The sequence below is a fragment of the Carlito syrichta genome, unplaced genomic scaffold (genome assembly GCF_000164805.1).
Source record: "Carlito syrichta isolate Samal-C Ts95f unplaced genomic scaffold, Tarsius_syrichta-2.0.1 Scaffold312000, whole genome shotgun sequence".
In the NCBI taxonomy this organism is placed as follows: Eukaryota; Metazoa; Chordata; class Mammalia; order Primates; family Tarsiidae; genus Carlito; species Carlito syrichta.
Genome location: NW_007256096.1, coordinates 120,987 through 133,708, shown reverse-complemented (window position 1 = coordinate 133,708; position 12,722 = coordinate 120,987). Strand labels below are relative to the sequence as shown.

Sequence of the window (12,722 nt, the reverse complement as noted above, 5' to 3'; positions counted from 1 at the left end):
CTTTTGAGTCTATTTTATTTTTCACTTTAAAGTGGGATATGTGGTTGTCTCAGTGCATTACTTAGGACCTCTATTTGAGACCCATCAATGATCAATTTGTAACAAATGAATCTTCATTAACATTTTTGAGAAGCAGCTCCTCTAGACCTTACTGAGTTTTTAATTTTCTACGTGTTCAGATTGTGTCTCACAAACTGTATGTTTCCCCACTCATGTGTTATACTATTGTTACTAATAGTATATATATAAAAAGGTGATTGATTAACAAAGTGAATAAAATGTCTTCATTAAATTCTAGTATGACATATTGACTGTTTCATTTGTTTTTAAGTAGTATTGATTCTTTTTTTTTTTTTTGTGAGTTGGAGTCTTACTCTGTCACCCAGACTAGAGTGCAGTGGCCGCTCCCAGCCACTGCATTCTCGACCTGCTGGGCTCCGACGATCCTTCTGCCTCAGCTTTCCAAGTAGCTGGAACTACAGGCGCACACTACCACACCTGGCTAATTTTTTTGATTTATTGTAGAGATGAGGTCTTGCCAAGTTGCCCAGGCGGGTCTCGAACTCATGGGTTCAGGCAATCCACTCACCTCAGCCTCCCAAGATGTGGGATTACATGCTGAGCTACCGAGCCCGGCAGAACTACCGATTCTCAATCTTTAAGTTCAGCATGTCTAAATAAGTCCTTTTTGATATTTGGTTTTGGACTGTTTGCTTAAATTTTCCTCATTTCAAATTATTTTACATTAATTTTACATCTCCAACTGTATATGTTTTTGATAATACTATATTTTAAGGAATAGTTAGTTTATTCTTGGAATCAGCATTTCAAAAAAACAATAAATAATGCAGTAGTCATCTAAAAATCATGTTTTATTCTTTCATCCAGTCACCTCTTAACAACCATTAATTTTGGTATATTTATTTCCAGTGTGTTTTCCTAGACATATATGTTCATTTTAAAATAGCTGCTATTTTACTTTATTTATAAGTTTGTATTCAACTGCTTTCAGTTCACATATTAGGTACATTATTACATATCATTGAAAATCTTTCTAAATATGTGTTTATTAATCCAAAATTACCAAGCATAAGACCTTCTGAGTAATTAAGTTTGAAAAATGTATGTATATCGGCAGAATTTTTTTCCTCAAGCCTTTATATGAGACTGTAGTCCCAACCAGCACCTTACAACTGCCTCGTGAAGACTCTGAAGCACAAGAACCTACAAAGCCATGCCGTTTCCTAAACTACAGAAACGGAGTCATAATAAATACACATTGTGTAAAGCCATTGGGTTTGGGGGAAATTTGTTATGCAGAAAAAATAACTAATGCACATATCTGGAAAACCCAATAACTATTTAAAAATTTGGCAAAAAATATTTAATGAACTTATAAATTTAAGAAAAAACAAAGATAAATGAGTGTATAAATGCCCTGTATCTAAAAGAATGTATTGAAATGGACTGTTCAGTAACTACCACTCTAACTTGGATAGGCATAATTCAAGAAAGGAAAAAAATTAGAAGAGACAGCTTAGTCAGCTCTGAATCATGCAGGATGCATGATGAAATACCTAACATCCACTAATATCTTCTATCTTATTTACATCAATTTTACTCCTCTCTCTCAGTTTTAAACCTCCTTTGTCATTATCCTACAGCTTTTTCTTGGAAATCAAATTACTTCACCCATTTTTGTTTTAAATACCAATTATATTACATATTATTAAGCAGAGTTTTCCTTAATTATGAGGTCCTAAATTAAGAATAATGATTGGACAAAAATGTTTTCCTATTATTCTATAAAAATAGAGAAATTTTACCAGTGAGTTAAAAATAATTTCATTCTTAACTGGCATATATACTTTGAAAGAAGAAGGTCTACATAACTTGTTTCATGTTTGTTAGAAGATTATCATGTTGCACTTCTCCAATTGCAGTTAATAAAATGTAAAAATTAAAATTTATTTTTTCTGACATGTAATTAAAAATGAAAAAAAAACAAGAAAAAGAGATGACAAAATTTAGGAAATATGTCAACAAAATGAGAGTTGACATTTGGATGTTTAGCTGCTTCTTCTTGAACATATTTGTCTTCCTGGCATCTTCAAATGTGTGGAACTAGCCAACTAAGATGCATAAACCAAATCAACTCAATTTATGTCATTTCCCTAAAGTAAAAATAGGCAAAATATTCCTCCTTTAATAATTCAACAACTAAAAAGTTGTGGATTAAAATGATACATTTTACATTATTCAAAAAATGAAAATAGCATATAGTATATTTCTAGGAAACAAACCTAATGTACATTTTTTAAATGAAGCATTTTACCTTATGAAGCTGTTTTGGAAGTAATCTGACTTCCTAATGAATACAGTATTTATTGGGGGAAATTAACAAACGACAGATATTAAAGTCACCTGCATTCATCATCTAGAAATAAGAGTCAATATTTTGTTTATATCCCTTGTCTTTTGCCTATGTATATCAATGTACAACTTTCTCAATAAAACCAGGATTGTATCATACATATATTTCAGCTAGAATTTTGCACTTCATATATTTTTATTTTATTCTTGTGTTTTTGAAATTTTTTTTAATTAAAAAGATGGGGGGTACAATTCAGGGTTAGATATACAAGTGGTGATTATGCAGGTACCCTTGTTGATGGGTGTGACCCTTCCTCTCCTAGCAGTTTCCCTCAATTGACAATCCCACCCCTGTCCCCTGATAGTTTTCCACTACTGCCAATCCCTTTCTTATAGTATTATAATCGTTCAAGGTCCACTTATGAGTGAGAACATATGGTACTCTGTTCTTTGTTTCTGTGATAGATCACTGAGTATGATCGACTTTAAATCCATCCAAGTTGCTGTGAAATCTATATATTTATCCTTTATGGCTGCATAATATTCCATTGTGTATATGTACCACATTTTTAATCCAGTCCAGCTTCGATGGCCAACAGGGTTGGTTCCGTGTTTTTGCTATTTTGACTAGAGCTGCAACAAACATACGTGTGCAGGTATCGTTTTTGTAGAATGATGTGAGTTCCTCCAGGTATACTGCCAATAGGGGAATAGTGGGTCATATGGAAGGTCAATTTCTAGATCTTTCAGAAATTGCTACATGGTCTTCCAGAGAGGTTGCACTAGGTTGCATTCCCACCGGTAGTGTAGAAGCATTCATTTTTTCCCCATATCCTCACCAGCATCTGTTTTTGTTTGTTTTATTAATAATGGTCATTCTTACAGGGGTTAGGTGGTATCTCAGTGTGGTTTTGATCTGCATTTCTCTGATGATGAGTGAGGCTGAGCACTTCTTCATGTGTCTGTTGGTTGTCCATATATCTTCTTTTGAGAAGTGTCTATTCATGTCTTTTGCCCACTTTTTCATGGGACTGCTTGTTTTTTTTCTGTCAGCACATTTGAGTTCCTTGTAGATCCTAGATGTTAGATATTTGTCAGATATACAGTGGGCAAATATTTTTTCCCATTCTGTTGGCTGTCTATCTGCTCTCTTGATGGTTTCTTTTGCTTTGCAGACTTGTTAGTGTGATGAGGTCCCACTTGTCTATCTTATTTCTTAAGGTATTGGACTTTAGGGTTTTGAATAGGAATTGGTTGCCAATTCCAATTTCCATAAGGGTGTCTTCTGCATTTTCTAAGATTCTTATAGTTTTACATTTAGGTCTTTAATTCATTTAGAGTTAATTTTTGTGTCTGGCGATAGGTAGTGGTCCTGTTTCAATCTTCTACATGTGGTCAGCCAGTTTTCCCAGCACCATTTACTGAATAGGTTCTCCTCTCCCTAGTGGTTGTTGTTGGAGGCTTTGTCAAAGATGAGTTGGTTGAGAAATTGAGGTTTTGATTCTGGAATCTCTATCTTGCTCCATTGGTCTATGTGCTTGTTGTTGTACCAATACCAGACTGTTTTGATTACTGTAGCCTTATAGCAAAGTTTGAAGTCTGGAAGCGTAATACCTCTGGCCTTGTTTCTTTTGCTAAGAATTATTTTGGCTATTTGTGGTCGATTATGTTTTCATATGAATTTCTGTATTGTCATTTCTAGGTCTGAGAATGATGTTGGTAACTTAATGGGTATTGTGTTGAATCTGTCGATTGCCTTTGGTAGGATGGACATTTTAGCAATGTTGATTCTTCCTATCCATGAGCATGGAATATTTTTCCATATGCTTGTGTCTTCTTATATTTCTTTGAGCAGTGATTTGCAGTTCTCATTGTAAAGGTCTTTCACTTCTCTGGTTAGGAAGATGCTGAGGTATTTCATTTTTGGGGTGCCTATTGTGAATGGGATTGTGCTTTGAATTTGGGTCTCTGCCTGCTTGTTGCTGTTGTATAGGAATGCAACTGTCTTTTGTACATTTATTTTTCACCCTGAGATTGCCAAAGTCTGTTATCAGTGCAAGCAGGGTTTTGACGGATTCTCTTGGATTTTCAAGGTACAGGATCATATCATCAGCAAAGAGGGATAACTTGACTTCCTCTTTTCCTATTTGGATACCCCCGATTTCCTTCTCTTGTCTAATTGCCCTAGCTAAGACTTCCAACACAATGTTGAACAAGGGGGGCGAGAGTGGGCAGCATTGTCTTGTACTAGTTTTCAGAGGAAATGCTTCCACTTTCTGTCCATTTAACAATATGTTAGCTGTGGGTTGATTGTAGATGGCACTTGCTATTTTGAGGAAGTTCCTTCTATGACTAGGTGTTTGAGGGTGAAGGGATGCTGGATTTTATCAAAAGCTTTTTCTGCATCTAATGAAGTAATCATGTGGTTCTTGTTTTTACATCTGTTGATGTGTTTAATTACATTTATGGTTTGTGAATGTTGAAGCAGCCCAGCATCCTAGGGATGAAGCCTACTTGGTCATGGTGGATAATCTTTGAGATGTGTTTTTGGATCTGATTTGCTAGAACCTTGTTGAGGATTTTTGCATCTATGTTAGTAAGGGATATTGGCCTGTAGTTCTCTTTGATTGTTGGATCTTTACCTGGTTGGGTATCAGTGTGATGTTAGCTTCGTAAAGTAATTTGGGGAGAATTCCATCTTTCTCAATTGCCTGGAATACTTTCAATAGGATTGGTATCAGATTCTCCTTGTATGTTTTGTAGAATTCTGCTGGAAAGTCATTTGGTCTAGGGCTTTTATTTTGTAGAAACTTTTCTTATGACACGGTCAATTTCCTGGGTTGTTATTCATCTATTTAGTGTCTCAATGTCTTCTTGTTTAAACCTGGGAGGTTGTGTAATGTCAGAAAGTTCTCCATTTTATTTAGGGTATTATCAACTTTGTTTCCATACAGGTGTACATAGTGATCTCTGATAATCTTTTGTATTTATTTGGGGTCAGTGGTGATTTGATATTTGTATTTCTGATTGTGTTTATTTGGGCTTTTTCTCTCTTTTTGTTGGTCATTCTGGCTGGGGACCATCAAACTTGTTAGTTCTTTCAAAGAACCAGCTTTTTGTCTTGTTGATATTTTCTACGACATTTTTGTCTTCTATGTCCTGTATTTGGGCTCTTATTTTGGTGATTTGGATTATTCTGCTAAAGTTGGGTTTTTTATGATCTTTCATTTCCAGCTCCCTTAGGTGATTTGTTAAGCTCTCCACTCGTGAACTTTCTGTTTTCTTTGTTTGTGCTTGTAGTGATATAAATTCCCCTCTTAGAACTGATTTCATGGCATCCCAGAGGTTTTGGTAAGATGTTTCTTCATTTTCATTTGTTTCCAGGAATCCTTTAATTTCTGCTTTGATTTCAGCATTGACCCAGTAATTGTTCAACATAATGGTGTGTAGTGTCCATGTCCTTTTGGACTTTGGGGAATTGTTGGTGGTGGTCATATTTATTTTTATTCCACTGTGGTCTGTGAATGCTCATGGCAAGATTTCAACCTTATGGAGTTTGTTTATGCTTGATTTATGGCCAAGGGTGTGTCGATCGTGGAGTATGTTCCATGTGGTGATGAGTAGAATGTATATTCTGTGGTTTTGAGTGGAATAATCTGTAGGTATCTATTACATTCATTTGATCCAGTGTCAAATTTAGATCCTGCATCTCCTTGTTGATTTTTTGCCTCAATGATCTATCTAGGGCTGTCAATGGGGTATTTAAGTCCCCTGTTGTAATAGTGTTAGTATCAATATCTTTTTTCAGTTTATTTAGTAGTTGCTTTATAAATGCAGGTGCTAGCCGGGCTTGGTGGCTCAGCCTGTAATCCCACACCTTTGGGAGGCTGAGGTGAGTGGATTGCCTGAGTCCATGGGTTCAAGACCCACCTGGGCAGAGAGACCTCATCTCTACAATAAATCAAAAAATCAGCTGGGTGTGGTAGTGCCTGCCTGTAATTCCAGCTACTTGGAAGGCTGAGGCGGAAGGATCACCGGAGCCCAACAGGCAAGGCTGCAGTGGCCGGGAGCAGCCACTGCACTCCAGTCTGGGCGACAGAGTGAGATTCCAACTCAGAAAGAAAAAACAAACAATAAATGTGGGTGCTCCTGTGTTGGGTACACATATGCTTAGGATGGATATTCTTGTTGATGGCTTGAACCTTTTATCATTATGTAGTGTCCTTTTGCATCTTTTAAAATTTTTGATAGCTTAAAAGTTGTTTTGTCTGATATTAAGGTTGCAACTCCTGCCTTGTTTTGTTATCCATTTGCCTGGAAACTCACTTTGCATCCTTTAACTTTGAGTATGTGTACAGCCCTTGTGGTTAGATGAGTCTCCTGGATGCAACAAATAATTGGGTCATGGTTTCTTATCCAGTTTGCCATTCTGTGTCTCTTCAGTGGTGCATTTAGTCCATTCACATTCAGGCTGATTATTGAAATATGATTGTTTCTCCCTGTCATAATGTTCTTATAAAGTCTTTTCTTTGCTTGTTTTCTTTTGGCTTTGGAGTTATTGTATGTGTGTTTTTATATTTCTTGTTGTGCTGTATTGTCTGTTGATTCTGTGCTCTGTTGTCCTCTTGGGAAGTGTGTGGTCATTCTTTTTTTTTTTCTTTCTTCTGTGCTTAATACTTTTTTAAGTGTCTCCTATAGAGCCGGTCTGGAAGCTGCATAACCTTTCAGGGATTGGTTGTCTAGGAAGGATTTTAATTCTCCATTACTGATGAAGCTGAACTTGGCTGGATAGGAATTTCTTGTTTGAAATTGTTTATCTTTGAGAACTTTGAATATAGGACTCCAGTCCCATCTTGCTTGTAGTGTTTCTGCCGATAGGTCTGCTGCTGTTCTGATTGGTTTTCCCCAGGAGGCAATCTGACCTTTCTCTCTGCTGCCTTTAGGACTTTTTCTTTTGTGCCTACTCTGTGTAGGCAAGTTACTATGTGTCTAGGAATCGGTCTTCTCATTTGATATCTTGTGGGGGTTCTCTGTATCTCTTGTGCTTGGCTGGTCACATCTCTGGTCAGATGGGGAAAGTTTTCTTGATTACCTCCTGGAATACTTTCTCCAAGTTGGGTTCTGGTCTTCAAGTTCCGAGATTTTTTCTTCAGCCAGATTAATTCTGCTTTCCACGCTTGCCATCTTGTTATTTATTTCCTGGATGAAATTTTTTATTGCCAAAATCTGTGTTGCAAGTTCTTTCAGTGTTGTATCCTGTCTTTCTTGAGTCTTATTCATTCTTTCCATTCATTCCTTATTCCCTGTCATATTCTTGGGTCAGTCGTTGGTGACTTCCATTGTTTGGGCACCAAGGTCTGATTTTTCAGGAGTTTTGTCTTTGGTACACTTGAAATCTCCTGAGGCCTTCTTTTGGTTTTTCCTCATTTGTGACAGATCTCTTGTTTTTTTCAGTAGTTCTGTCATTCAGTGTCAGTGGGAGAGGCTTTCCTTTCTGATGTTTGCTAAGTCCTGTATTCTTCCCTGATCTGGGCTATGGATTTGTTCTATTTTGAAAGTGGATGGTGGACTGGAAGGTTTGCTGTCTCTGGTAGTTCTTAAAATTTGAATAAAGTAGGGGATGAGGCACACTGATGTATTTGGAGCTCCTCCTCATCCTTTTCTGGTCACACCCTTTGTTCCACTGCTGGATCAGAGTAGGGGGTGGGATGCCTGGAATTCAGCACTCATCAGATCCCTCAGAAATTTGTACTCTCAGAATATTCCTTCTGGGCCACGATCAATCCCTGAGTAGTTGATCTGCCTGTCACAGAGTTCTGGTCTCTTGCTCCGTGGTGAGCAAGTTGGAGCACTTTACTGCCTCGCCTTCAAGTTGGTGGCAGGGTGCCTCTCTTGTTCTCTTCTGTGGAAACTTACCTCTGTACTCCCTCCACAGCCCTTGCCAGAGCCCTGTCAGGTGCTAGGTGAGGCAAAACCAGGAGCTGGCAGTCTCTCTCCTGCTTTGATGACGAGGAAGAGCTTGGAACGATAGTTTCTCCCCACCACTTTTTCAAAGGAAAACTTCTGTTTTTGTTTTTGTTTTTAAATGGTGCTCTGCTTGTGACCTGGGAAAAGCCAAGGACTAAGTAGAGAAACTTCAGTACCAGCTGTTGTACCGGGACCTGGCCAACCACTCACGAGCCCAACTTAGCCAGTCTTTCCCAGCATTTTCTTCCCAGGGAGGGTTTGTTGATTTCAAAAAAAAAAAAAGAAAGAAAGAAAAAGGAAATGGCACTCGGCTTCTGCATCCTGGGAATCACTAGGGTCCAAGCCCAACCACTGTGGTACCAGTCACTGCACCAGGAGAGCCCTGGCCACTAGTTCCCTAGCCCTCACTCAGTCAGCCACTTGCTCACCAGCATGTACACAAAATTTTTCATATACTCACTCACTCCCATCAGGACTTGCATAGTCCAACTGGCTCAGCTCCCACCTTCCTGATTCTATTCTTGTGGTTTTAATCATTAAATAGTCTTCTGTATTATTTTAAACATACTATTGATTTGGTATAATAAACCAAAAGATGCCAGCCAGAAAGAATCTATATTTTAAAAATGTGTTATGCCTTCAATTTTTAGGTATTTTAGACAATATATCCAGAGACCATTTAATATGTATTTGTTCATACTTAACAACAAATCAAGGGCTATCTTCCACTCCTTTTCTCTCTAATGTGTAGTGGCAGAGACAGTTTGGACACACAAGAAATTTGGCTTTGATTGCAACATCAATCCTTAGACAGATTGGTATGAAAAGTGACAATTTCAGAAATTGTATTTATTGTAATGGTAAAAACAAGCAAATACACAAATCTCAACACATTCCTCTCCTTCCCCCTCAGTAAGCAGGTGTGAAACACTTAATGACTGGATTGAATTAACTGAAGCTATTGGAGTGGTAAGCTAATCTAACAGCAATAGACTCTTCTACATGTAACACTGATTTCTCTTTCCTATAAACTGGATAGCTCAACTTTGGCAAGGCATTAGATGTACCTAGTGAGTTTCTAAAACAAAGAGTAGTTCAGTTTTACCCCTAAATTTGTCTGTGGTGGAGCTCAAGCATTGGTATGTTTTAAAAATTCCCTAGTGATCCTTATGCTTAGGCAGGAATAGGAAGTGTTGCTAAAATGCATATTAAATTGCAAAATTGGGATATGAGAAAGTAATTTCTAGTCTTTTTCTAATCAAAATAAACAAAATAAATAAGATGAAGGCAATTTGCAAATTAAAATGTATTTTATTTTTCATATTCACCTAGGCAGATATCATTTATGCAACATTTAAAATAAACACAGAACATTTATCTCTAGAAATGTTTGAATTTAACCTGCAAACTTCAAAAAGCAATATTAAATATTTGTTAATATCTATTATTGATCAAAAAATCTAAAATTCATGTGATTTTCCTGTGATCTATATAAATCTGCAAACAAATCTATACATTTATAATAAAGTCACAAAGTTTCATATTTACCTATCTATGGAAAACAAAATATTAATCATTCAATATCTGATATTGTTGTGAAAGTATTTTAAAATAATAATTTTAAAATTTGTGTTTTATATCTTACAACAAAATATCTTCGATTTCAAATTTATGAACACTAGACAGAGATAATGTTAAATAATTGAATATCTTTTTTGGTTAAAATTCAGTTAAATTGACTACCTGTTTTAAATTGGGTTGATTTAAATTAAATCCTTTCTTAAATCAAGATAATAAAAGTGTTCCAGACTGTGTCTAAATCCAATCTGAGAAATACTGGTAAATCCCTCCATAATTAACTTACCTAAAGCAAGTTCAGAATGAAATTTACTTTTTGGCTTCTCTACTACCACCAAGAAAAATAGCCCCAAATTTCATTAACCAATGTTTGCCTATATTTTATATTAATCCCTCCACCTAACATAATTTCCATGTTTTATTTAATCAATAGTTCTTAGGTATTAGTGTTCATAAGGAATCATTTAGAGGTGTTGGTTAGAAATTCAGATTTCTGGGATCCAACCTAGAGATTGGGATGGAGTATAGGAATCTGCATATTTTAAACAAAACTCTCTGTCTATTCTAATGTAAATAACAGTGGCTCACACTTGAAGAAATGTTTATCTCATTGTCCATATTTCCAGATACTTTGGAAAACAGATGTGAAAGTGTACTTCACAGGTGATTGGAGAAAGGTGGATTGGCTGTTACTTATTTTTCCCCCTTCCAGGCCCAAAGCTATCCTTAACAAGTAGTAGACTATTAACTGTGCCCTGTGATTTTTAGGGCAATTCCAACTTTTTTTTTCTCCCAAAATTTTTGCAATTCTTTCCTTTGTTGAGGAAAATTCTATTCAAAGGGAAAAGCCTTAAATGTGTTTCAGCACTAAGGTTATTAGACATATCCACAAGAAAAATGTATCTATTTGAATTCCCATTTAGAAGTAAATAAATGGTATTTTTTCTGGAAAAAGAAGTTTTTTCCGGGAAAAGAAATGTTAAGGATATTAATATGTGATATTGAGGAGGAACAGGTGTCGCAGGGTTTGGAAAAGTGGTTCAGAAAGCCAAATTTGCAAACACTGAAGAAACTATACCAATCTTAACAAATTTGGCTCTTTGGCGAGTGGTGGGGGGAGATCAGATTCTCAACCTATCTGCAAATTCCTTAGTATAATTTCTCTTTTATATTTTTTCTCTTATATTTCTTAGAATTTTTCTGAACGATTTTTGTATTTGACACACAATATGCAGACAGTAAGTACTCAACTGGTGATAAATGATAAAGCCTCTGGCTCATGTTTAAACTGCTTCCTCTCTCTCAGTCCACATTTGGCCTCCCAATAATCTTACTATTGATATCTCACTGCCATTTCCTTACTTATTAGTCTAGTTATTTCCTGTCTGGTCTCCCTGACTGAATCTGTTTTTCTCAAATTTGTCTTCCATATCAAAAGGAAAGTAATCATCTATTGTGCTTAATAGTATTTTCTAAACTGTGCTTCTTGTCTTCCATATCAAAAGCAAAGTAATCATCTATTGCGCTTAATAGTATTTTCTAAACTGTTTCTAAACTGTTTCTGTGTTCTGCTTTATTCTAGAAAATGGAATTCTATTTACTTTTGCCTACTCAAATAAGTTTGAAAAATGATTTCTTTTCTTTGTGCTTTCTTAGAGTTTTTATATGCAATGTACTCTCCGAGGGGATGTGTTATTCAGCATTCCCAAACTTATTTGGTGAGGACTTCATCCTTGTCGAACATTTCTTGTCCTACAGAAATGTGTACCACTGCCGGCAGCTGCACGTGAGACACACCAAGTGTGCGGCAGCAGGAGCTGGGCCAGCCATGCTTTACAGGCAGATGGTTGGCCAGCATCGACAAGAATGAAGAGGACAATGTTGTTGTTGAAATGACAGACATTTACCGGGCAGGCTGACTAGGTGACTGCTGAAGCTGGGAACCTCTTGGTGAAAAGATGGTGGATGCGATGCTTTGTCTTGGAGGATGAGCTGGAGACAGAGCCAAATCCAAACTGTGATCTGATGTGGAAGCAGAGCATGTGGATGTTGCCCATCTCCAGTCACCAGACCAAGCACCTCAAGGAAGGAAGCTTCCTGACCTATGCTGGTGCAAAGGCCGTCCTGGATGCTCTTGGGTTGCTTGGGTCCGGCATGGCAAAGGGTGCCGTTCACCAACTCTGTCAGAGCCTGCTGGAGGACAGCGGCATGCTGCCTGGATCAGTCACCGTCACTGTGCTCCTGCTTACCCTGGATCCCATGATGAACAGGAAACAAATGCCTGAGGAGACTTCAGCTCCTGGATGCCCTTAGAATTCCTAATCAAAACACTTCTATGACTGGATCACAGGGAAAAGCCGACAGAATTCAGGAAGCCTAACCAAGGTGGAAACTACCAAAGGAAGGACAGAATTTTCCCAGTATATTTTTAAGCCTCATCTCAGTGACTGTGAGGGCTTGCCAGAAGAGTCATAAACCATCTTGGTGTGGCCTCATTTGGCCCTATGTTTTCTGCAATCCTGTTCATGATATAAGAGAGTGAGTCCTCTACTTCTCTCAACTAATGTGCATTTGCTGTCCTAGGGCAGTGTAATATATTTATGTGAAATAAAACCGTGTAAGAGTGGAGCCCTACAAACAGCAGCCATCAGTCTGTGTTAACTAGGCGCAGAGATCTCTAAACAGCTGCAGCTATATTGGCGTCATGTTGGGTTGCCTTTGAGACTGTTTATCTGTCCTTGACAGTGACTGTCACTGTGACGAGTTCAGTGATTTGTTGGTACTGGCAACATTTTGAGAGCTGA

The 12,722-nt window shown here is 37.3% G+C and overlaps 1 pseudogene; it reads left to right on the top strand.

The window, feature by feature from the left end:
- The first annotated feature begins 11,678 nt into the window (after window positions 1–11,678).
- LOC103271910 lies at window positions 11,679–12,393 on the top strand (annotated as a pseudogene).
- Window positions 12,394–12,722: the final 329 nt, after the last annotated feature.